Raw genomic sequence first — 24277 nt, 5'->3', positions numbered from 1 at the left:
AAATAAGACATTGTGGGCCATTAAAAATTAATACTGAACTATCCCTTCAATAATCCTGAAAAGTTTTGACTACTACATAGAAATACTTGGAAAGCTGTATTTCAAATCTTATGCTTTTCCGGTCATGTACTTAGAAATAGTTAAGACACGACAATCAGTTTTGGATGGGAGGTAATGGAAGTCAGCTGGAAACCTGGGCTGAGCCCCCTCTTCACACAGTTGAGAGCAACCAAGAGCATCTGCCAGCTGTCCATTCATCTCACTACATGTGGGACCCCCTCCTCACAAATCTGAACTACTCTAAGTTTTTACACCATGGATTCAAGAACAGTTTCATCATTACTACATAGCTTTAATTCCAAACAGTTGCTATTTAAAAGTTAACAGGATGTACATGTGTACATAGAATGTAGACTCAAAAAAAAAAATAAAATAGAGTTCTCATGCTTGAGTCATTAGAGAGGATATGTTTCTTGGCATAAAGCTAAATAAGGAGGGGGAAAGAACAAGAACAGCTGGACAAGACCCAAGTTTTTAATGCCTCTAAAGCAAATGACATTTACTGGTGAAAGAAGAAAACGCTTCAAATAATTTCAGCCAAAATAATTTTTTTTCTTCCTAATTCTTAAATAGCTGTAGTTATCCAGGCAAGACCACTTTATCCACCTGAACTGCCCTTCATTCTTTGAACTAGTGCACTATGCATAGTAGTATCAATGTGGATGTGTTTCACAAAATTAATTTAGTGCAAAAAGAACTCAGACTGCTCTGTAGATACCACTAGTAGCTGCCACACAAACCTGAACTTCTCCAAAGTAACATGGGCAACCACAACAGGCACACTAGTGTCTGAGAGCAGGTTTGTCAGTCAGTAATTCCTGATGCATTTTGAATGAAGTGTGCTTTGTATTGCCCACCCAGCCAAGGAGGAAGCAAGGACTGCCACATGCACCTCCCCAGGCAGCATGGGTTTGCCAAGATAACCAGATCATGGGCAGGTGGTGAGATGCACACATACCAAACCCCAGCTGGGAGAACAATTGCAAGGGTCAGTACAAGGGTTCAGTGTGCACAAGAACAAAGAGTAACATCCTATCTCCCACATCCTTGTCTTTTTGAAGTATCTCACAATGCAATGAACTGAAAGGAAGGCTGCAGCAGAGAGAGATAAAAGGTAGGAGCCTCAGAAAATGACAGTTTCTGATGTAAAGCAGTATTTGACAGGACCATGAGAAGTCTGCAGAGAGAAATAAGTGACATGAATGGACAAGAAATAAGACACCAACGGATCTGAGTATTAACAAATGTGCACTAAATGCAAGCTTTTAAGCCAGCTATAAAACCTCACGGGATTTTTAACTAAACCATTAATTATAACATCTAGAAAAGGACTTGAAACAGCTGAGCAAAAGGTTCAAGATGCATTCATGGTTTAAAAAGCAGAACCTCAAATTCCACAGCTTTACATAAATGGAACTGAGATGAAGAGTAATGTTAGCCTAATTAATGTCTTCTAGAGGATGCTAGTGCAGATTCCTTTGCCACGCTGTGCTAATCACTTCAAAAGGTGCTGCTAAACCAGACAAGGTTACCTTTTTCATAAAGATGTAACAAGTCTGGCTCTGGGAATGGAAAAACCCTCAAAATACACTGTCTTCCTGAACAACCCAAATCTGCTGAAAAAAATCCAAGTATGATAAGACAGAAAACCATTTGGAAAAGGAAGCCTGGCAATTTCTGCTTGCTTGTGCAAAAGAGTGTGTGAGTATATAAATATAAAAACTAATTCTGGCAGGAAGTCATGGAAGTCAAATATGGAACATTTTATGTGGGTATCAGGATAGGGAGAATTGTTCCATCTATGCCAGGATTATTACTAAGACTCATTTATTAACAACCTTAAAGGCACAGGTCTACCTCTAACTGTTACAGACCATAACAAAACAACAGTGGGAGAGACACCATAAAACCCAGAGATGCATCTACTTTTTCCTCTGGAAACATACAGCAGTGACACCTCATGGACAAGGTATTGAAAATAGAGGGACACAGTGTCTAATCCACCCTGACAACATCCAGTCTCAAACAGCACCACTCTACCTGCCTGGCACAGATAGAGCTCATTCCACAGTGGGTCTGACTCTGGTACCAGACAAAAGGAACCCTACACAGGAGCGGAATTTGTGCTGAAACTGGAACAGATTTTGAAGTGAGAAAGAGTAGATTTAGACTGGACATAAGCAAAATATTTTTATGATGAGGGTGATGAAACACTGGAACATATTGCCCAGAGAAGCTGTGGATGCCCCATCCCTGCAAATAAATGCTCAAGGTCTGGTTGGATGAGGTTTTGAGCAACCTGGTCTAGCAAAAAGTAACATGTCCCTGCCCATGGCAGTGGGGTTTTTGGATCAGATGATCTTTAAAGATCCCTTCCAATCCAATCCAAAACATCCAATGACTCCATGATTCTACCTGCCCTACAACGTCCTCTCCGCCCTTCCTGGCTGCCACCCATACAAAGCCAACCTGTTTGGGAAAACAAAGGAGCAGTAACCAAACAGAGCCAAGAGACAAAAAAATACAAGCTACACAACTATATAGAAAACCATAAGACCCTCCACACTGATCCTCATGCAAACAGGAAGGACAGCTCCACATGAACAGTACACAAGGGTAACTCAGAGAAATGCTTAACTTCTGCAGAGCTGGCAGAACTGTCTACTTCTCAAGGAAAAATAGCTCTCCTTTGAATGCTTTCTGCTCTTAGACCTATCTGTCCCATAGTTCTAGAATATTGACTAAAATGACACTTTGGTGCATTTTCCATCTGGAGATTTGTCAGACATCCATCCACAGAACTCCCTTACTCCTCTTGCTGTTTCACACACAACACACACGCTAGAACCCCCTCCATAAATTGTGCAGTTAAAAGTTTAAATTGTTTCAGAAATTGCATGCTCAGCATCTGGGAACATACACATTCTTAATGATCTTCTCAGTACTGCCTGTGCTGCTGAAGACTTTCCAACCCATTCACCTCAGGAAGCATATATTTAGCATGAGCAAAGATCTGTTTTCTCGGAGAAAAAATGTCCTAGCTTGAAGCTTAGATAAATTAATGTTAGTAGGATTAAATTATCTCACTGCCTTCAAAATAAGCTCAGATGAATTTCTTTCCAGCTGAAAAAAAAAAAAAAAGGGTTTATGCCTTTTTCTGCCATTTTGTAAGCCAAAAAACTATGACTACATTTTTTGGTGTTCAAAATTAATTAAGTGGTCCTTGGAGACCATGAAGATTTGTTACATCTTCCTTTCTATTCTAGGAAGGTAATCTTTAGTCCAAATCATTGTTTTCCAGGATGTTAGCTCCTCCAGTGGGTAACCTCTTCTACCTCATCCAAATACTATCTTCTCAGGGTCTTCTTTTAAAAGTCCCTTTGTCCCAAGATACGGTCCCAGAAAAAGTAACTCATTCTAGTTTGCACAAGACCATTCACTTTCTCTCCCTACTGAAGGCCAAGACATCATCTCTACCCAAACAGAAGATGAGGGGCAGATTCTCTCCCTCTCCTGATATCAATATCATGAGATTAAGTCCTCACACATGAGGAAAAGCTCTCCATACTTGGAGAAAACCTCAACAGTTATGGCCCAACTCCCCACCAAACTGTGGTTTGATACATCCCAGTGAGGGATGAAATATTCAGTAACAGAGCTACAGAAGTGCCATGACAATGATGGAACTGTATGCACACATAAAATACTGTATGCACACTGTAAAATACTAACAGACATGTAGCTTGTAATTTCTTTCCTTTTTTTCTTACCTGCTCCCACAGCTGAGTGAAATACCAACATTTAACAAGTGTGCCAGGTTGGGAGATATGACTGCCATCACCAAAGGAGATGCAACTGAAATCCTCCACCATTCCCTCTTCAAACTCATCAACTCCAGTCATAAAAAGCACATTTCACTGCTTGCTGCTCTTCTCTACATTCACCTTCGGTGAATCTGGTAGATTTTACTCTCTGGAAGACCAATCGCTTCAGGTAACAGCTTGTAGAAAAAGACCTATGAGCTTCACCTTCGCATTGACGGTGACCACTTAGGATCAAAGCAAAATAAAGACTTGAATATATCAAGAGCTGTTCTCAACAGCTATCTGTCCTCACACATACAATGGAGTTGCTCATCACATAAGGCTATGATTAATGATGTCCTGATGAAAATAGGAATTCAATTTCAATTCTTCTAGAATAGCCAGAGGCCTTTTGGTATTTTCAGGATGTCATTTTGCTGTCTGGACCTTTACATAGTCTGAAACAAAGAACAAGCACTTGCAAAAGAAAGATAAGGAAGTGTCATGTACAGCCTGAGCACAAAATCTATGCTTCAGCTCTAATGAAAGGCTGTTTCTGCAAAAAGCAAAGTGATGAAAACACAAGCAGGACACCAATGGGAAAATACAGGCGACTTCTATGGCAAAGTGTACATCACTGCATACCACATTTCACTGTGGGCAGCACTCTAGAAGGAGGGAAGACAAAAGAAAAAGAAAACCAACCAAAAAGGTGGGGAAAAAAGCACTTAAAATAAGAACATTTTGACTTTCCTGAAATTCCACCCACTGTGAAGACTCAAGGTGCTCAAGGACCCCAAACCAAATATACTCCACTGAGAAGCCTTGTTAGTCATCTCCAGAAACAGTGTAGAAATGTGCTCCCTCCACTACACTGGAATGAAAGACCCCCTTCCACAGCAACTCTGCAGGTAAAGTGGAGGGAACTGGAATCACTAACACCCTTGCATGAAGATGTCAGAGCCCAGCATCTCAGACCCATGAGGCAGCTGTCTTCTGCAGATGCTAAGAGCCAATGCTTCCATTCAGACTGAAGCCATATGCTAACCCAGTAAGTTAAAACCAGATTATTTTCCCCAACTTTTCCTTCCAGCACACTTGTCAATGGAAAGAAAGTTAAAACCTAGAGAAGTTGTTGTATTCATTAATTTCTGCAGACTCACTGCAATCATAATTGGGCAGTCTAAATGCTCAGAAGATTATGCCAATGATTCAATTGCACTGCAATACAAATAAGAATATCTGCATAAAGTGGGCTGCAAAGTACTAAATATAAAGACCTAATGAAGTTATATATTTGTGCATCAGTGCCCTTTCTAATAGAGTTTGGAAAATTGAAGGCAACATACTATTATACATCATGTGCTATTATTCACATAAGTGCCTAAATTACAGAGTTTTGGAAGATACTAGTTATATGCTTATTAAAAAGTCATTTATTTCATCATATAAAACAGACCTCTTTCAAGACTGAAATAGGAAACATAAAAGCGACATCTGAATAGCAAATCTCAATTAAAAATTATTTCTGCTGCCATAAAAACAGCTTTTGCCTCCAGATTTTGGGTTCCCCTCTCACAATGAGCCCAGCAGGGGGAGAATTTCTGAACTGTAATTCATGCTCTTCACATTTATCTTCTTCCAAAGGAAAAAGTGTGCTGAGTACAAACTGTGACAGAAGTTCACAACTTCTCAGAGCACTGTATAAAATCATACCACTTAAGTACAAAGTTAGAGGACTTGAATAAATCAGGTTTAGACTAGAGGCTCTTGGAGGCAAGGGGGAGGTAAACATCCACACCAGATTGAACAGAGATACAGAAACCATTATTTTAGAAGCAGAGGACACCCTCAAATGTGCAAAGGATGTTTCGATGTAGGGATACAACCAAGCTAACCTTTACAGGACGTGTGATGGAGGCCTTGGCTCACCTTGCACACACAGGGATCAAGATGCTGAGTAGCTGTCTATTGTATGGCCCTTAATGAAGCCCTGGTGGTATTTCATATCCAGCTATCACTTTTTGGTTTTCCTTCCTTGTTCTTTTCACCTTGTGCCTAATTGATTACAAGCTTGTTTACCACTGGAATCTGTTCAGCTTCACAGTACACTGGCCAGGGAACTCCACAGAGGGGCTGCAGCAGTGCCAGAGGCTGTAGGGAGCAGTCAGCCCCCAGCAGCCTCTCCTCCAGCAGGGGAATGGGGACAAGGAGCAATGCCTGGGCACAAAGGGTATCCAGGTCAGCTGACCTCTCACACTCCAGAATCAGCTGCTCCTCAAAGTTTTTCCCACCCTGTGAACACGAACTCCCAAACCCCAAGTTCGGGGTTTGATGAGCCTAACTTCTCAGAAGCCATTTAATATCAGAAATGGCTTTCTAAGTACTCCCTTCTCCCTCAAAGGATTTCACACAGCTTCAGGGAGACAGACAAAAGCTTCCTCTCAGAATTTAAATATAAATTTATATTCAAAACAGGCTTAATTCCTAAACTGTAATTCGTTTTATGTGAAGGGATTTGTCTTTATCATAGAAACCACAGCTGTTCAAACAGCGTCTGATAGTACTTTTTTGTCCTATCATCACTATTCCTTCATTAATCACAGTGTATATCTTTTATCTTAACTGCCAGAAAGAAGCTCTGAAGTTCTAAGTTACACAACTTCTACTTGAGTTGAGCAGCCTGTTACCATCCTCACACCAGAGACACATTAACCACTACTCCAACACTGCACAACACTGAAGTGACATAAGGAACACCTTTCCCAAATTGCTCTTTTAATCATTTAACATGCGTGTCCTCAGCTAGAAACACCAAGCAGAATGCAACCCTCCTCCACAACCAGCTTTTACAACCAAGGATGCCAGACATTGTTTTTGTAATTGTAAGGGACAGCACCATTTGTAAGGGGGTAATTAGAACTAATCAGCCACACTGAACCTTCCTATCCATTTAAACCTGGGGGAAAGTTCTACAGCAGGAAAGTGTTTGTTATCTTTGTATCTGTACCAAGTTAGAGTGCAGCTGGCTGCAGTGAGGTGCCTGTTATTCTTCCTTGAACTTCTTCATATATTCTTTTCATCTGTGCTTGGTGATATGGGCTTGAAGCTCTGGAAAAAGAGCATGAATCTAAAACCACACACTACATGTAATCTGAATGGGTCTGAAGGTTTTCAAGAGATTTCTTTTGGATTCAACAGCAAGCTTTTGAAAGAGCTAACAGTGGTACCCTTCCTGTATCCCTGCAGATGGGGTAGCTGTACATCTTACACCTAATCCCCAAACCTTCACAAGCTCCCCCAACTTCTCTGCCTCTCTGCCTAAACTCTTCAGAAGAGCCAGGAGTCTGGAAAGAAATGGAATATAGAAAAATAAAACAAATTAAGTTTTTAGCGTTTTGTTTCAACCTCTCTTAAATGAATTCTTAAGTTCATTTAAAAGGAAAAGTGCAGTTTTCAAGGCACAAAAAAAATTTTAAAAAACTAAACAAACTTTTACAATGAAAAAGGAGTTGGAACAGAATACCTCAATTTTAATTGTTTTAAAGAACTGAACAGGAAGTTCATGAAAGGTATCCCTAGCCATGAACACTTTGTGGTTTTCATTGAAATGTACTGATGTATCTCAACTTTGGCCGAACTTATAACTGCACATATTTCAGGGCATTAGGAAATTTCAGAAAAGAAGTCCTCTTTTTACTCAAGAACACACAAAAATTTCAAAATTTAACAAAGTCTCCCCATTCTAACTTAAAACCACCACTCAGCAACAGGGGAAACTTCATTACAATGCTGCCCCTTGTGTTGCCATTGAGCTGGTAGGCTTTCCCTACCTTGGTGGCCAAAAATATTCCACACTGGGAGAAGAGGATGATGAAACACATAAGTAACATCAGTCAGGGTCCAGACAGTGACTTCCTATGCAAGCCTTTCTTGTTTCCATGCTGTGGCAAGGCCAGATTGATAAAAGGTGTTGAATTGCAGTTAAAGGAACTCTGGAAAAGCAAAACACCACAGCAACAGGAGTCAAGCCAAATGCAACTGGATGTGTTTGCAAACCCTGCCAGGAGCATAATGACCATTGTAAAATGTAGCTGTCCTGACAAAGCAAAGGAAAAATGCTCCCGAGCACATGCTTCTCAAAGCCTGTAACAGCTTAGGCTGCCAGGCTGCTAATTCCTGCTGTTCATAAGTTCTTAAACAATTTATTGACTAGTCTTTCAAGAAGAAATAGCCTGGCACTCACTCAAAGTCTTTTCTTCACTTAACCATCCATAATAAAAGAGTTGACCTGCAAGTAAACCAACAACCAGCCAGAGGAATTTCCCTCCTGCCAATTCCTGGATGTCACACCATCCCTGTAGATGTATCTACCATGCTAGCTATCTTTTACATGACCAAACACTAGACTGCAGCTGGCACTTTGAACACCAGTGCTAAGAATCCAGGTGGAGAAATTTCCCCAGGGACTATGGAAAGTGAGGCCTTAAGGGCACCTACACCTCAAATATGACTCAGTGAGAAAAGATAGATGTGTAATTATTTTACTACCAACAGAACAACACCCCTCAAGCTACCTCCCTCCACATTTTCCCCCAAAACACATAAGCACAGTTACCAAGTATTTGAAATATGTAGGAATCCTTACATAAACTAGACATTAGAGCATGTGTTAAATTCCCTAGCACTGCCAATGTGCCAGTGTAGACAGATCCGTTCATGATTAAGCACAGGGTAGTTATGCAGGAGCTGAAGGCAGGCACCCTCATGGCAGATACACAACACTCTTAACTCCTTTGTTCTCATGTGTTGCAATACAAATAATTTTATTGGTTGCTAAATACTATGTTTCCATATAATTTTAAAATTGTTCCACCATAAAGTGTTTTTCTCAATATAATGCTTTCCTTTACCAGCACTAAAAACACTACTTGACTTAGGCAGTTTAATATGACCAGGGAGGTTTAACAGAGAATGAGGTGAATTTAACAGCAACCTTTAATTATTTGCTTGGGGAAGGGGGGTAATTAGAACTAATCAGCCACACTGAACCTTCCTATCCATTTAAACCTGGGGGAAAGTTTTACAGCAGGAAAATGTTTGTTATCTTTGTATTTCTGGTCACACAGGGACATAAGCAATGTTACTACAGGTTACCCGTCGGGGAGGGATGTGTTCCACCCTAACTGCAGTTAAAAGGTATGTCTGTACAGAGAAACCTCAAATAACACTGCAAGTTTACATCTGCCTTGGCAGGGAGCAAAACACAAAAAGGGAAACAGGGAGAGATGTTTATGGTCCAACCCAGCACAGCAGACTGAAATATCAAACAGCATATACTTACAGCTCCTCTGCTCTTGTGCCACAGCTTCCCTACCTTACTCCCATTGCACCATGTACAAAACCCATTAGTAATTGCCTGTTGCTGTGCTCCTGCCTTCCACACAAAGCCATGCTTTTTTTGAACACTGCTTCACAACATACTGCAGATTGTTTTGGAAGAGGAGGAAAGAAAAAAAGCAAAACCAATAAATCTTTAGCTTAGGGCAATTTTACCTTGTGTTTTGCAGCTGCTCTATAGCAAAAATTATGCTTTATAGCAAGAGAATATTTTCAATTAAAGCATATCTTGATCTCAAAATTTCACCAACCGGATTCAAACTCCAGTCCCCCTACATCAGGTAAGTGGTTTCTCATGGGTTTTTGATATATATCAATTTTTTTATATTGATAAAATTTTTAAACCACCAGCTGAACCACTAGGACTAAAAGCATGTCTCTGAAAAACAATCCTGAAACTACAAAGGTCTCACTGCCAGGAAAGAACATCAAAAACACGCTCCAACTTGGCTGATGCTTGGACACTTTGAGCCTAAAGCCAAAGCGTTCAGAGTCAGATAATTCAAGGAAGAGCAAAGCTGTCTCTGTGCTCTTCACTGTGCAAATGACCCAATGTCAACACCCAATGTCCAGCCTGGGGAGGGAAAGGCATCATTTTGTATTTTGAACAAAGTGGCACGGCTTTCAAACATGATTCAGGGACCACTTCCACTTAGAGGGAAGTACTTCAGCACATCTATTCTACTAGCACCAGTAGGCCAAAGTCAAAGTCTTGAAGACATTAAAGTACTGCCTAAAATATAAAAGCAAAGCCAAAGGAACCACATATTGCGAAGAGAAATTAACAAATATTATCCTGGCAGGTAAAAGCATTTTCCCAGAACATCTAAATCCCTGTTGTAACTTAATAGCAGCATCCCAAGCTATTCAGATCCAAAGGTTTTTTTAAGAATCCTGGAAACAACGAATTTTACAGAATTAAGAATACACAGTGCTATATTTAACTCCTGACCATGAGTGACTCGAAGTCAACACTTCTCCATCTTATCTTACTCATGCCAATTCCAATGGGTTACTTAGAATTAGCATACCACCCATCAATAACAAGGGTGGCAAATGGTTTCCTTTAGACAGGAAAAACTTATTTTCTACACTGTTCTTTGAGTCTAACACAGGAAAGATATCACCACATGTATTAAAGGTTCGCCACTGACTGTCTACATAAAATCTTGAATTGCTGCCAAAAAGATTTTAAATACAGTAGAGTATTTGGAGAAGCCAACCCTCATTCTTGCTCTAACATCTTCTCTGTTGACCTTACAGAGCCACCTTGATTTGCCATGCAGATCTGCAAGGAACAAGAAGAGACGCTACTTGGATCATCACTCCCTGTCTTCATGGGTTGGAGAAGGCAGCCTATAACTTACATACCATGAAGTGTGGAAAGCTGACAGCAGGGAAATCCTAGCACTGCTCTTGGGACTGCCCATCCTTCCCCAGCACTATGTTCAAAGATACGAATTACTTACACACCGTAATGCTACACAGACATCTAAAAACATCAGGGAGAGGGGATGTCTTTTGGTATTCTTAGGCAACTCTAATATACAAACTAAGTTCAAACCTGGGGGGTTTCAGGTCACACACAACATGACCATGAACTTTATAAATTCAGATAATGATAGTATTTAATAAATACTAATGTATTATACAACCTTCTATATTTAATACACTGTTATTAGAATTATGTATGCAGTGAAGTCCTTGCCAAAGCTTTTGCAGCAAGAAACACCAAAACTCTGCCGAAGCTTTTGGAATTCACCTCTGAACAGCCAAATAGGAAATTGCAACCACAGTTTGGGAAACCATAAAGCCACAAGCAGTTCAAAGTCCAGGAACTGTAGAGCACTTCTCCCTTTTCCCAGGCTGAGCAAGCCAGTCCAGTCATTCTTTGTGCCACTTCCAGAGACAATTAGCAAAATTTTGTTTCAATTAGCTTTTCCAGAGCTATAAGCACAAGGAGTGCTGTACAACTTCAGAAAGTTGTAGAAAGAAGAGGTGAGATCAAAAACATGCAAACTGAGGCAGAGCTGGAAAGGAGGCAGGGAAAGACCAGATAAAGCAAGGGACAAGAAATCCCAAAGCGTGTGCCCCCCAGAATGCTGGGTACTGTGTGGGGTAAAGCCAATACTTGCATCACCAAGTTGGATTTCAAATTATCTTTCTCACTTCTCATTATCAAAATGTTTAATTCCTTCCTAGACAAGAACTCTACAGTATAATGGCTCTACTTCTTCTGTATAAGGGCTAGATGCATCTACATCATCTCATTTAATACCAACAAGATTAAGTGCACCTTTTGAGTACTCCTAAATTCTGGTTGACAATTTTTTTTTTGGCAACATCCACCCCTAGTCTTCTCCAATCTAGGCATTTCCTTTGCTCTTCTATTGTTTCCCCTTTAGTACATCCTTTAACTGCTTTGTAACTCTAACAACTGCCTTAACAAATGTTTCATTAAAGACCTGCCGAACTAAAAATATTTATCCTGACTCACATCTTAAGGTAGGAAAAAGAAAATAAAGGGTCATTTACTCTGACACAGTCCACCAACAGATTAACTTATGCTGCATTTTGTCCCATTTTCCATACATGACTTTAACTAGTCTTTCCTTTAATATCTGTTTTAAAACTTACCAGTCTGACTGTTTCATTTGTAAGCACACACTGTGCTTCAAACGCAGCAGGGCTGTTACGATTTTGGAAAATAAGTAACTTTTACACATGTTTATATTCTATTAGAACCAAATCAAGAAATATGCAAAGAATGAAAACACAATACTTCATATTTGAATACGCTCAGGATAGAGTTTAAAAAAAAACCCCAAAAAACCATGAAGTTCTCTTTCAGAGAGTCTACAAGAAAGAGAAATAGGATACAAGAAAAGGAGAAAGAGGATATAGAGGAAAAGGGGAAAAGGCTTCAAACCAAAAGGGAGTAAGTTTAGAGTAGATATTAGGAAGAAATTCTCTACTATGAGGGTGGTGAGGAACTGGAACAGATTGCCCAGAGAAGCTGTGAATTCCCCATCCCTGGGGAGGTGTTCAAGGTTGGATGGTGCTTTGAGCAACCTGCTTTAGTGAAAGGTGTCCCTGTCCATGGCACAGGAGGTGGAATAAGAGTTTTAAGGTCCCTTCCAACTCAAGCTATTCTATGATTCTATACAGAGAATAAAAAATATGGTTAGTCATCCAAGAAAATAACAGCTTTTCCTACAGCTTCTGTTTCACTTACTCCAAGAAGCAGCAGTCTGCTGAGAATGAGAAATTCAAAGTTTGTCTTTTCCCTCCCAATATGAAAAGTCACCTCAAGGAAATCCACATTTTCCACAACAAAATATACCTGTTAATTTCTGTTCTTTACAAAATACCTAGTATAGAGCAACAACATTGCTGTCCCTGTAACCACCAATAACCACCAGCACTGGAAATTAGTCAAGCAACTAATTGCAGACAAGCACAATTGTGTCACAGGCCTTGAGAGGTGTTAAAGTCACTCCATGCTGGGGAAGAGACACGTGAGACCTTTCAGCTCAGCTGGCGGCTTGCAGTGCTCGTCCTCAGAAATCCCACACTGCTGTACCGAGATAACAAATATATGTTTGTACAAAGGGATCACTGACATGAAATTTAGCCAATTTTAACCAGTGTTGATACCTGAGAGCATGAGAATTAATTCATTGGAGCAAAGCTTTACTGCTTACATATTCTAAGTTTAGTTGGAGCAGCAATTTATGCTGTGTATGGTTACATACACATGACAGTCTTGATAACAGTCACTCAAAAATTCACAGAAAAAATCCCAGTACTATTCTCACTATGCCTGCCTGGATGTACAGGCAGTGTGCAACCTCTCTGTAATAGCACTAAAAAGTGTGGCACACATGTAATTAAAGCATCAGAGTTCTTTAATAATAATATGATCCCACATCTGATGGTTGGCTGCAGCTAAATGAAACAGAAGAGCAATTAATGATTTACACAAAATCAGGATGGAGGGTAAAGATGTGTTTCCTCTAGACAAAGACAGAAGGACCTAAGTGATAATGATTACCTGTGAAGATCCAGGAAAACAGATCATCTGTGATAAAGGCAATCTGAAGGTGTCTACTATACTATCATCACTTCTACGTCCCATTTTTATCCTCAGGAAAAAAAAAAAAAAGAATTGACTGGTTTCTTTTATATTACCAATGGCCCCACTCAGAAAATTATTATGGCAATTACTCTTTTTAAAAAAAAATTATTTTTTTTTAATACCTTCTTCTGCCCTTATAATATGGGCCAGCAGTCAATTACCATCTCACAGGAGTAAAGTCCAAAACATGGCACTTGTCTGAATGGTGGCATCAACAGACCTCCTTTGGCAACACAATCACGGCTGACCTGCTGACATGCAACTTGCATACAAAGTTTTCAGTTCAAAGAATACAGTTTAAGAAACTCATCTATAACAATCAGTAGTTGGGGGGAAACCCCTATGAGTGTGTATGATGCCTTGGTATCATCTACCTAACAATTTTATTAAGAATGCTGGGAAAAAAATCACAAGACTTGCTGTTCTCCCTCCTCCCCTTCCACTGTGATTCATTTCTGAAGACAAAACTTCTCCTTTCTAATGTACATTAAATGTTTACGCTTGCCTGACTTGATGTGGAAAGGAAAGCATAAAAAGAATAACTGGGTCAAGGGTGTAATTATCATAAGTTGTACCGATGTGGCGAAATCCATGTGACAACAGGAAAACCAGCAGATCTAAAAATTCCTGTCAGCATGCTATTTCTCAACTTTGTACTCAGATCATCTAATTAAAAGCTGCCAACGACATACTAGCATTATAAATACTTTGCTTTTATCTTTGAAGATAAATGTTTTAAGAAAAAGGTTGTTTTAAACACAGATATTGCTATAACATGAAAAAGCATGGAGCAAATGAAGGAAATGAGCATGTAAAAGCCTCCTAATGCTACTTCTCTTCAGAAGCAATAAGCAAATTTTCTGATCTTAATTCTGACAATAAACTGCTATTCTAAAGTAAACTCAGTTTCTGAAGCCATTCCCGATGACCCTTAAAATAACAGCTCTAGAGTTAGACTTCCCAGTGGAGCTGCCTTTTTTTTTTTTAAATACTTGCTCCCCATCAGAGGGTATCCAGCCCACACTGTCATTTCACTATGGTGCTTTGCCTCTGTCAATCCTCAGCAGACCCTCTGTAAAACGAATCTACTTCAGCTGCATAACTTCACCTTGTAAAATTGTGATGTACTCTTCAATTCAAAGCCTTTTGCTTCAAATTGAACCATTTTCTCAAGTTTAAGACATTGTGTAGCTTTCTAGTTATGGTTAAAAATCTCCACAACACCCATTTCAAAAGTACTAGTAATTTTACTACCATTTCCTGTATGCTGTGCAGATACCATCTGAGGTAAGAAAGTAGGAGCATCCATGAGTATCAAGCATTCATGTGTGCACTGCTCTGTTTCAAATAAAAAGTGTTTTCACCCACAGCTCCTGAAAGAAGTAGAAACATGGCTAATCAATGAGCCTGCCACACTCAAAACCTTTGGAAAACACTCGTTTTTAATCATCCACTTTTACTAACCAGCTGTGGCCACTTGACAAGCTTTGCACAGGGTGTCTCATGGCCTATTAAAACTCCCTGTTGTGCTGTGAAAGCTTTTGAGGTACCTTATGCCTCTGAATTAGAGGTAATGACAGCTACAGACACTATTACATTAGGAATAGCCAAGAAAATGCAAAGGAACATAGCTTGTGTCTAAAACTTCCATGTGGAAACTTCAGTTTCTGCAAAACAAAACACAATTGTTTTAAAATTTGGGTACTTAGAATCTTACAGGATAAACCTTAGCCTGCCCTTAAAACAGACAAGGAGAGGAAAGAAAAACCTAGAAAACATTTTAAAATGGATTTATTTATACCTAGCACACACTATGCCTCCCCACTGCTCCACAGAAGAGTTTTATATCCAGGTTAGCGTCTAACTCTGGGCAAGTTACTTAGGGTTATTTTATTGTTGCATTTTGCATCAAATCTCATCATCTAGCTCCTCTGTGTAATTAGTTCCTCTTCATCTATTTGTGTACTAGGTCCTGCCTCCAGCAGAGTCCTCTTGCAGGTGCCTTTCCTGAGCCAGCCTTTGGAAGCACCAGTATCTTCATTTTGGAGTTGCAGGGTGTGTGTGTCACTCTCCTTAGAGCATCTCCTCTGTCAGTCTTTAAAATCTATTCGAATTCAGTTTCATCCTCTAACATCATGAATCTAGAATTTCAACACCTCCTCTGAAGGCTGTGCAAGGAGGATTCACATGCTGCCATAACAGCACATTGCATCTACCCGTGCTTAAAATATTTGCTTGCAACCTCAGCTCCAAGAACAACCCCAGAATGAGGAAAGCCCAGTTCCCTGCTAGAACACTGGCTGCCTGAGGAAGTTATCAAGTACTTGCACTCAGCAGCAGGGAAAACTCAGGACATGCTCACACTGTGTGCCAAGCAAGAGCTCTCTAGGCTCTCTCAGCCTAGAGTGACAACACTGCACAAAAAGTATCCACCCCATTACACTGGGAGGACTAATGACACCAGTACAAATATCAGCAACCTGTGAATTTTCCATCCCTGTACCACAGCAAAGGCAGTATAGGCAGCAGAAGCTAAAGCTCAACACTAGTTAGGTTTGAAGTTGGATCAGCGTGTCTTGAATCCGCCCCACACTGTCCAGTCTTGGTTTTACAGCCGACATGTTGTGTGGGCTGACAGTCTTATTTTAAACCTTTGCATATGTGTTATTTAACCCACAGATTTAAAACAACCTTGGGACTTACAGACATGAACCTTAACAGCTTTTGAGGAGTAATAGGATTTATCAGGCCAAAAATTAAGGGGTTACAAACTCAAGTTTCTGATTTATAGCAGAAGCTCATATTTCCTAATTTAATTCAAGTCTAGTGCAAGCTGGGATACCAGATCAAGTGCTATTTTCTCCAGCTCTATATTTACACTTCAAGGACTATGTAGAAGCACAGAGCAAAAGCAAAAAAGTCAGCTAAATGGCTCGATTGTGAGCCTTTTGGGGGAGGTTCAGAGAAGTTTGGTTTACGTGTCTTCAAACAGGTTTTCAAAGTAGTATAGATCTAGACATCCATCACAACTCGAGGAAGGAGGACCCAAACTCTAAATTTAGGAAAATAATAGCTTTACCTTGCATATGCACAGAAGCTTAGAAAAGCATTGTGATGAAAAGGAGGGTTTCTCTTCTGCCCTAGTAGGAGGTGCAGCTGAAGAATTTCAGCCTCACCCATGCAAAATTAGATATTTATTTTGGATAAATCCCACAAAACGCTTTCCGCCCAGCCAGCACTCCTACCTGCTGGTTTGGCAGCAGCAGAGCCAGGCTGTGCTGCAGGATGGCAGGCAGCCAGCCACCAGCTCCTGGCCTCTCCAGAGACTGCCAGGGTAGACTGCTCAGTGAAGCCTCAGCATTACTGCAAGGCAAGGACAGTGACAGCTCTCAGCTGCCGCATCTCTGAGGCTACGAGGGTCACCAGAGCCTCTGCTACCAGGGAAACAGCAAATTTAGGGATGTACTTTGCCATATCCTGCCTGTTCCCTTCCCTGTAACACATGCACACACCCTGGAAGGGAAGGAGGACAAACATCACCTCCTGACTTGCTGGTTGAACCAGGGAAGCACCAAGGGATCCCCCTTTTTTCTGCCTGGAAACAAGCAAGTAAAACCATATCACGTCATTGCATGTGTTCCTACACAGCGGCTGGCCATGAGCATGGACACTGTATTTCAGAACCAACATGCAACATATCCTGGCTGAGTTTTAGCCAAACCAATATAAAACAACAGAAACGTGACTCCTGCCTGAGAAACAAACCTTTAACGATGCTCTGAGGTTCCCATGACTTCAGGACATCCTTGGCATCAAGCCTCATTGACAGCCCTCAGAACAGCCCAATTGCATCTCTTGATGCCCCTCCCCACACAGACCCCTCACTGAGAATTCCTGAATTTTCTGTGATCTGCTATCAAGAGTTACACTTTAGTGCAAGGGCATCACAATACTGACATGCTGCTAGGCTGCAAAGACAAACTTCCCAGGAAGCAACACTTAAGCCATTTCCCTGACAAACAGCACCACCTTTATCACATTAGGACATATCTATATTGGTTTTCAGGAAAGAATTACTGGTCCCTAAATGCTCATATGCCTCTACCAGAAAGCTTCCTATATTTTGGGAGATACAGAATCATCATTTTTACCCATGTTTAAATCCATACTTGCAATAGAAAATATACAGGACATGTGTCAGTGATGACATAACAGCACGTCACATAACACGACATAATGTAAAGATTATAAAAATAAGGTTAAAACATACATACATAACTAAGCATTGTTTGCTAGAAGTTCTTGCACATGCTTTAAATAATAACACATGCTTAAAGCCAACATTGTTTTGTGTTACTTCAATATCCTGTGTTAGTCATCTTACCAATCTACAAAGTTTTCTAACAATAAATCCGATCTCAAATGCTTTTGAGAAGCAAACATCAAATAATTTAAAAAAGGTGTTTTTTCTAACGTTTCTCTTTAAAATACACAAGTATCATCAAATATTTTTCCTAAATTTGAGAATTTTTAAGGGAATTAATGTCAAACTTCTCAAAAAAAATAAATTTAAAAATTCTGTTTCTCTGAGTACATGTATCTTTTCATATACAGCTGTGTTAAACCACTCCCTTTACTGATGGTTTGCATGCTGTTTCACTTATTTTCTTGAATTATGGTGGGAAAAAGAGAGAGGGAAGGAAAGAACAAAAAAGGAAGCAAAAGGCAAGCAGGCTCCCACAGGAATCAAAAAATATGAGTTGCTTCCCAACCTGCCACTCCACCAGGGTGCCTGACCTAGTGAGATCTCACATTCCCCAAAGGTTTTACACCCAGATGGGTATAGGGAAAAAAAGACAAAACAACACACCAACAAAAAAACCATGGAGAACCCACCTCTCCTGCTCACATAGGAGGCACGCAGGGTGCCAACTAGACAAGATCATCACATAGTGCTGAAGGTTTTCTTAATGCCATGTGCATCCCAAACACCCAGGCTGCCTACTGTATTTAGTTCCAGATGAATCTTCCTGTAAGTTCATAGATTGTGGCCTACTCACTAGTATCTCCAACTCACTTAACCAATTTAATTAATCTTTCTTTCTATTATGCCACATTTAAATCCCAATTTGGTATGTCAAATGCCAAGTTCTCCAAGGGAGGGCATTCCTCCTCCTTATTTCTCTTCCTTGCAGTTCCTTTCAGCTAAGAAATATCTCCTCCTAACAATAAACCTCTTTGCAAATAGAATTGACAAGGCAAGTGTAAACACAAGAGCAATGAATTCGTTGCCATATTTACCCAAACTTCTGCTTCCACTTCCTTATGAAGTGGAAGCAGTAGTTTGGGTAAATATGGCAGTAGTTTGGGTAAATGAAATACTATATTAAATACATAGGATGGCTTAATGTCAAGCTCCTCATTTGCTGAATTCTGCAGCTGGCCTGTAAGAGCCCTGTAGCATCTCCCTTCAACTCATCTGAGAAATTATACTTACAAGGTTTCCAATAAAGTCTTAACTAATTTGTGCCAATATAGGCACACTAATGGTTCCCATTTAATAACTGTTTGGAGGGTTTCCTATCCTGAGAACACTGCAAAGAAAAGATATGCTTCTACAACAGATAGCAACAACAAAATATATAAAGCTTATGGTAGTTTCTTCTGTTAAAACAAGTTAATTTATAAAGGTAAGAAGCATTAATGCCTGTCAATTTCCTTCTCTTTGGAATCACACACAGTAATTATATCAGGAAACCTCTCTCTATAACCAGCTAACAGATATAAGGAAAAAATCAGTTGTGACTAAGAAACTACTGCATGAAACATATTAATGCCAACATTAAATCCAAATGGTATTTTTAAACACATCATCTATACTTGAAATCTGCAGAAGTACTTCAGAAATGTTCCTTTTGGTGCCTTTGAATCTTAAACTACACATTGCGCTTAAGGCAAACAAAAATTAACCTCCAACAAAACGACTAAACACACTGCAAAATTGCTTTAAAGTGTATCATTGTGAAGAATGACTATTGCTTCCAGGAGGGTTTTTTCCAAAGGCAGACAGAGCTGATACTTTGTCTGACAGGGTTAGACAATTATTATCTGGGGTGCAATGTAATCCACCAAAGAAGACAAAGGAAAAAAAAGCTTCCCCTTAAGTCTTCTACAGAAAATAAGAACAGCCAAACAGTAATAAATCCCTGAGTTATAACTCTATTTTGGCATAGCTACAGGAGGACACACTGAGATTTTAGTGGAGGTTTTTAAATTGTGAAGTCAGACAGATTAAACTGTCAAATATAAGTCTGCCAGGAGTTTGCTTAAAGTACTTTACAGCCATAGCACTATTCATAAGGTAAAACAAACCAGGATTACATACACTGGATAGCTGGGACTGAGGTCAGAAGAAAAATTTGCACATTTTATTTTCTAGAAAACCTCTCTCTGTCACATGTTATTACTTTTAATGCACTACTACACAAGTTAGTAATTTACATTTGTGATTTCCTAGACTGAAATTCATCTGACTTCATCTGAGATCGGTGTTCAGTATCAAATGCAGCAAAGACTACTGATAAACGCACATATTTCCATCCAGTTAATCATCCTAATTGGTATGCAGACCACTTTAAAAATGCACTAATCAGTGTTACACTCAGATGCAGGGTTTGTTCAGCAGTAAAAGTCATGATCTGAATACTTATCCAAACAAATATCACATTTTCAGGGAAGACTCAAGCTCAGCACATTTCAGTTAAAGAAAGAAAACGTCTTTAACATTGGAGAAACAAAGACAGAACTTTGAGGCTGACCTTAGATCTCCAGCTAAATCAAGTTTCATCTTTTTAAGGCATAAAGAAACCCACTTTCTTTAACAAGGTTAACTCACTATCATGAGAGTGATGGAGGCCAAGGGTCTGCTGTCTGTCAGGGCAGACTCCTACATTCATTTCCCATTGCCTTGCTGCAGGGTCTGCTCTTACACCCTTGGCAACAGACTTCAGCAACCAGGAGCTCCCAGATGAGGCAGAGATAAACCAGTGTTCATTAGCAATCCCAGGACACTCTCCAAAACACAAGACTTCCCTCAAATTTTTCTGCCAGAGCTCTATAGCCTCCCACCTGTAACACCCCTTGCAGGTGAATGGAAAGTGGTAAAAGAGACAATAATCTCAGCAGGGATCCAGAGGAAGCCAAGCAGAAAGAAAGAATTATTTTCTCAGCCAGGAGCAGACGTACAGACAAGCAGCACTCCTGGCTAAAGGCCATAGAGGCTGCAACAAGGTCCCAGGAGGCTGCAGACAGACCAGACAGGCATTTGGAACCAAAAGCCACTAAATGTTTTGAAGGGAAAGCTTGCACCCAACTCTGCACCAAGCTGAGAATGGCCAGAGGTTCAGAGAGTATCTATAGAGGTTTTGAATAAGAGCATCTTGTTAAAAATAAATAAGGTCACAGAAGACAACAAATTACAAAGAAATCAGGCTGAAGGGTAAAAAGAATTAGGCAACTAAAGCAGGACACCACACAGAGCATTCCAAGAACACCTTCTGCTTCTTAAATCTCTGGGGACAGCATAGATTAGTCCTCCATCCAGAGCATAATGAGACAAGGAAACAGGCACAGAGGTACTGGTCACCATGTGAAGCAGTCAGGCACTGCTGACAGTCACAGTATCCATTATATGGCATCTGCAGCTGGTTGTATTCCTTGTTGCACACACAATATTTTTCAAACCAGCTACAGACTTCATAGAAGTTCAACTGCTGCAACCAGCATGCCAGATAACTCAGCTACTCTGCAGGACAGCAAATGAGACAAATACCATGCACAACTAGCTCAACTAGACTTGTTTTCAAATTTAACTTCATTTAATTCTAGTCTTTCAGTCACAGCATACCTTGGAGAACTGGTCTCAGTTCAAACTACCTGGGTCTACTGCACAGACCCCTGAACACTCCTTTTTCAGAGAATTTATGAATTTCTCATATACTAGGGGGAGGAGGAATGGCTGCAGTTCATTTTTAACGTGAAAGTTAATATTTTCAAACAGCTCACACATACAAACACATAGCTTTCATTTGCGCAGCTTGGACTTTAGGGAAAAAGATTTTCCACACAATTAGATGCAGTTGTTAGACAACACATTATTCATTATTCTTATTAACACATATAGGGGGAAAAAGATGAATATGCAAAACATTTCAGAAAGTGGTCACTAAGCACATTGCAACCATGTAGCAATAAAGCTGTAAAGCAGACATTTTTATACCAGTTTTGTAATGTCAGATTTTAAAAATAAGAAACAATAACACATAAAATCTATTATTAACTCAGATATACAGGAAAGCTTTTCCTGAGTCACCAAGCTTTCTCTCCTACAAGCATACAATACTTCCTCAACATATCTTCAAGAGCCAGTTAAGGGGCTTGCTCCCATTTATCCCTTTTTAAGGTTGTTCTAGAACCTGAGCCCATTTAGGGAAGAAACTGTGTAAATTTCAGTTTAAGTTTATTCATGCCAGTTTATATCCATTTGTTCTCATGCCAACATTGTTCTTTAGCTTAAATAGCTCCCCTCTCCCTTTCTAGTGTTCATATCCCAGCTGTACTTGCAGACAGCAATCATATTCCACCTCAGCCTCATTTGCTAGGCTAAACAAGCCAGGCTTTCCTTGTCTTCTCTGGAACAATTGACATTGCTGTCCTCCAGCGTCAGTCTGCACTGTCCCACCTGCAGCACAGGTGAGAGAACCCATGGCTGGCATTCCCCAGGAGCCATCACCCTTCCTGCTTGTCTGCTGGTCTAACACACTCCACCTCCACCTTTACTCTCCATAGCAGCAGCAATTTGGCCAGAGATCAGCCAGTGCCCCCAGTACATGCCTAGCTCTACTGCTCTCAGCAATGGAGCTCCTTGTTTGCAGTAGGGTACAAAGGTAAGAATAGAAAAGGATACACAGTATAGTTTGTCTTCAGTGTGGATGATCTGTTCAAGTATGACTACACATCCTGTGTCAAAGCTTGCTATCTGATGGAGATGTAATCAGTCAATTGCTCACCATTACCTTTCAACTACGAGGATTCACTTTAGTTTTTCACAACATCTGCTAAAAAATCCTTACAGCAGGCAATCTTAAGTACTCAAATTACCCCTTAACAAGCTCCTGAAGTCACCACTCTCTTCAGCTCAAACCCTGCAGCAGCCCTTTCTAGGCGCCTCAGACACTTCCTAAGGAAGTCACCATCTCTCCTGACTAATGGCACAGGGGGGTCTACTCAACACCACACCAAAAATGACAGTTTTGTCACTGGTTTCCAACTTAGCTGCAGAACTGAAAACCAAAAAGAATAAGCCAGGTTTCCGAGTCATGCATTTCCTCTCCTAGCAAATGATTCCCACAGTTGTAATCTACTATTTAGATGACTCTTGCTGGGAAAGGCACTCACACGCTGCTTCAGAGCCAAGAATCTTCCTCCTTGTTACAACAGTTCTGTTTTCTTCATAACACAGGCTAAAATTACTCTTCATCCCAAAGAGTCTTCTCCAAGCCTTGATTTCCCTTAGATTACAAAAAAACCCAAAAAAACCAAGCCAGAAAGTATTCCATCACACATTCATTGCTGCAAAGGAAGAACAAAAATATCCACACTCCGCATGACTGTTCCAGGCAAGGAAATTAATCAGCCAAGATTTTGTCCCAAGGTCACCATAAGAAGATGTCTCTTCCTTTAAGTGCTAGGACATCTGCACCATTATTTTAACTAAATGCAATTATGCCAGCAGAAAATAGTTTTAAACACAAGACAGACAACCCATTCAGAAAATACCAGAGCACGAGATGGCAGGATGATGACATATAGGATCTAGAACAAACTGGTGGAGCACACCTCCGAGCCAGAGGACACAGAAAAGCTGCAGCAGCTCAGCAGCAACTGTACCTCAGCTTCTGGGGCAACACAGCAGATCTTCGTGAAGCACTGAAACTCGCAGCAGATTCGGTAACCCTGAAAACTGACTGCAGATGCCATTTACGTTGTACAACTACCAGTAGCATCCACAACACACAAAGCCTATACCAGCGCATCACCACTGCGGAGTTGAGGTTTCTTCTTGGTTTTGTTATTTTGTATTTAAAGCCCAGAAGTACACTTACCCTCCCTAGCAAGCAGGAGCCCAGCCAAGAACTATAAAACATTGCAAACAAGCGGGAGAAGCAAGGAAACACAAATACAAACCGTTACACTTTCTATTTTATCTGTCTCTCTAGACGCAACGAAAAGTAGCTCCGTTGCTGCCTTGGGGCCCAAGCAAATTCCTGACAACTTCCAAGACAGATTCATGAGCTCCACGTTTTTTTCCGAGAACTGTATTTTTTGCACGCTCCCATCTGCAGCCCCGCGCGCAACCCTCACTCGAGGGTTTAATTTAATCAAAGAGCTCAACTCGCTCACTCTACTAATTAAAAAAGAAAGAAAAAAAACAACAGTGCAAAAAAAATTGCTACTTGTACAGGCACTTTTACCATTTTTCAGGCTTTTTTTACCGCACCGCCACCAGCAGAACAAGACCGGCTGCCGCTGCTATTCGCCGCCCGCGGGAGCAGAGCCCACGCTCGCCGCAGGCTCGGCCAGCGCTCTGCAGTAGCAGCGGCAGCGCTCCTGCACACCGGGGGAAGGCAGCGGACAGCAGGCCGGCCTCGGCCCCCACCCCCGGCACCAGGATGCGCCGGAATCGCCCCGGGCAAGGACGGCGGGACCCTCCCCCGGCCTCCCGCCCGGTGGCACCGGCAGCGGTCCGGGCGGAACGGCGGCACGGCGGGCGGCCGCGCACCGGGGCTCTGCCGCGGCACGGGACACGCTGCCCTGC

At 40.8% G+C, this 24277-nt stretch overlaps 1 protein-coding gene across 6 annotated transcripts in view; it reads right to left on the bottom strand.

Moving 5' to 3' along the window:
* The window catches only part of APBB2 (amyloid beta precursor protein binding family B member 2), a 162364-nt gene that overhangs the window by 137914 nt on the left and 173 nt on the right, over window positions 1-24277 (bottom strand). The window lies entirely within an intron of this gene.

The sequence above is a fragment of the Parus major genome, chromosome 4 (assembly GCF_001522545.3).
Source record: "Parus major isolate Abel chromosome 4, Parus_major1.1, whole genome shotgun sequence".
NCBI lineage: Eukaryota > Metazoa > Chordata > Aves > Passeriformes > Paridae > Parus > Parus major.
This window is presented reverse-complemented; position numbering and strand designations above follow the sequence as displayed.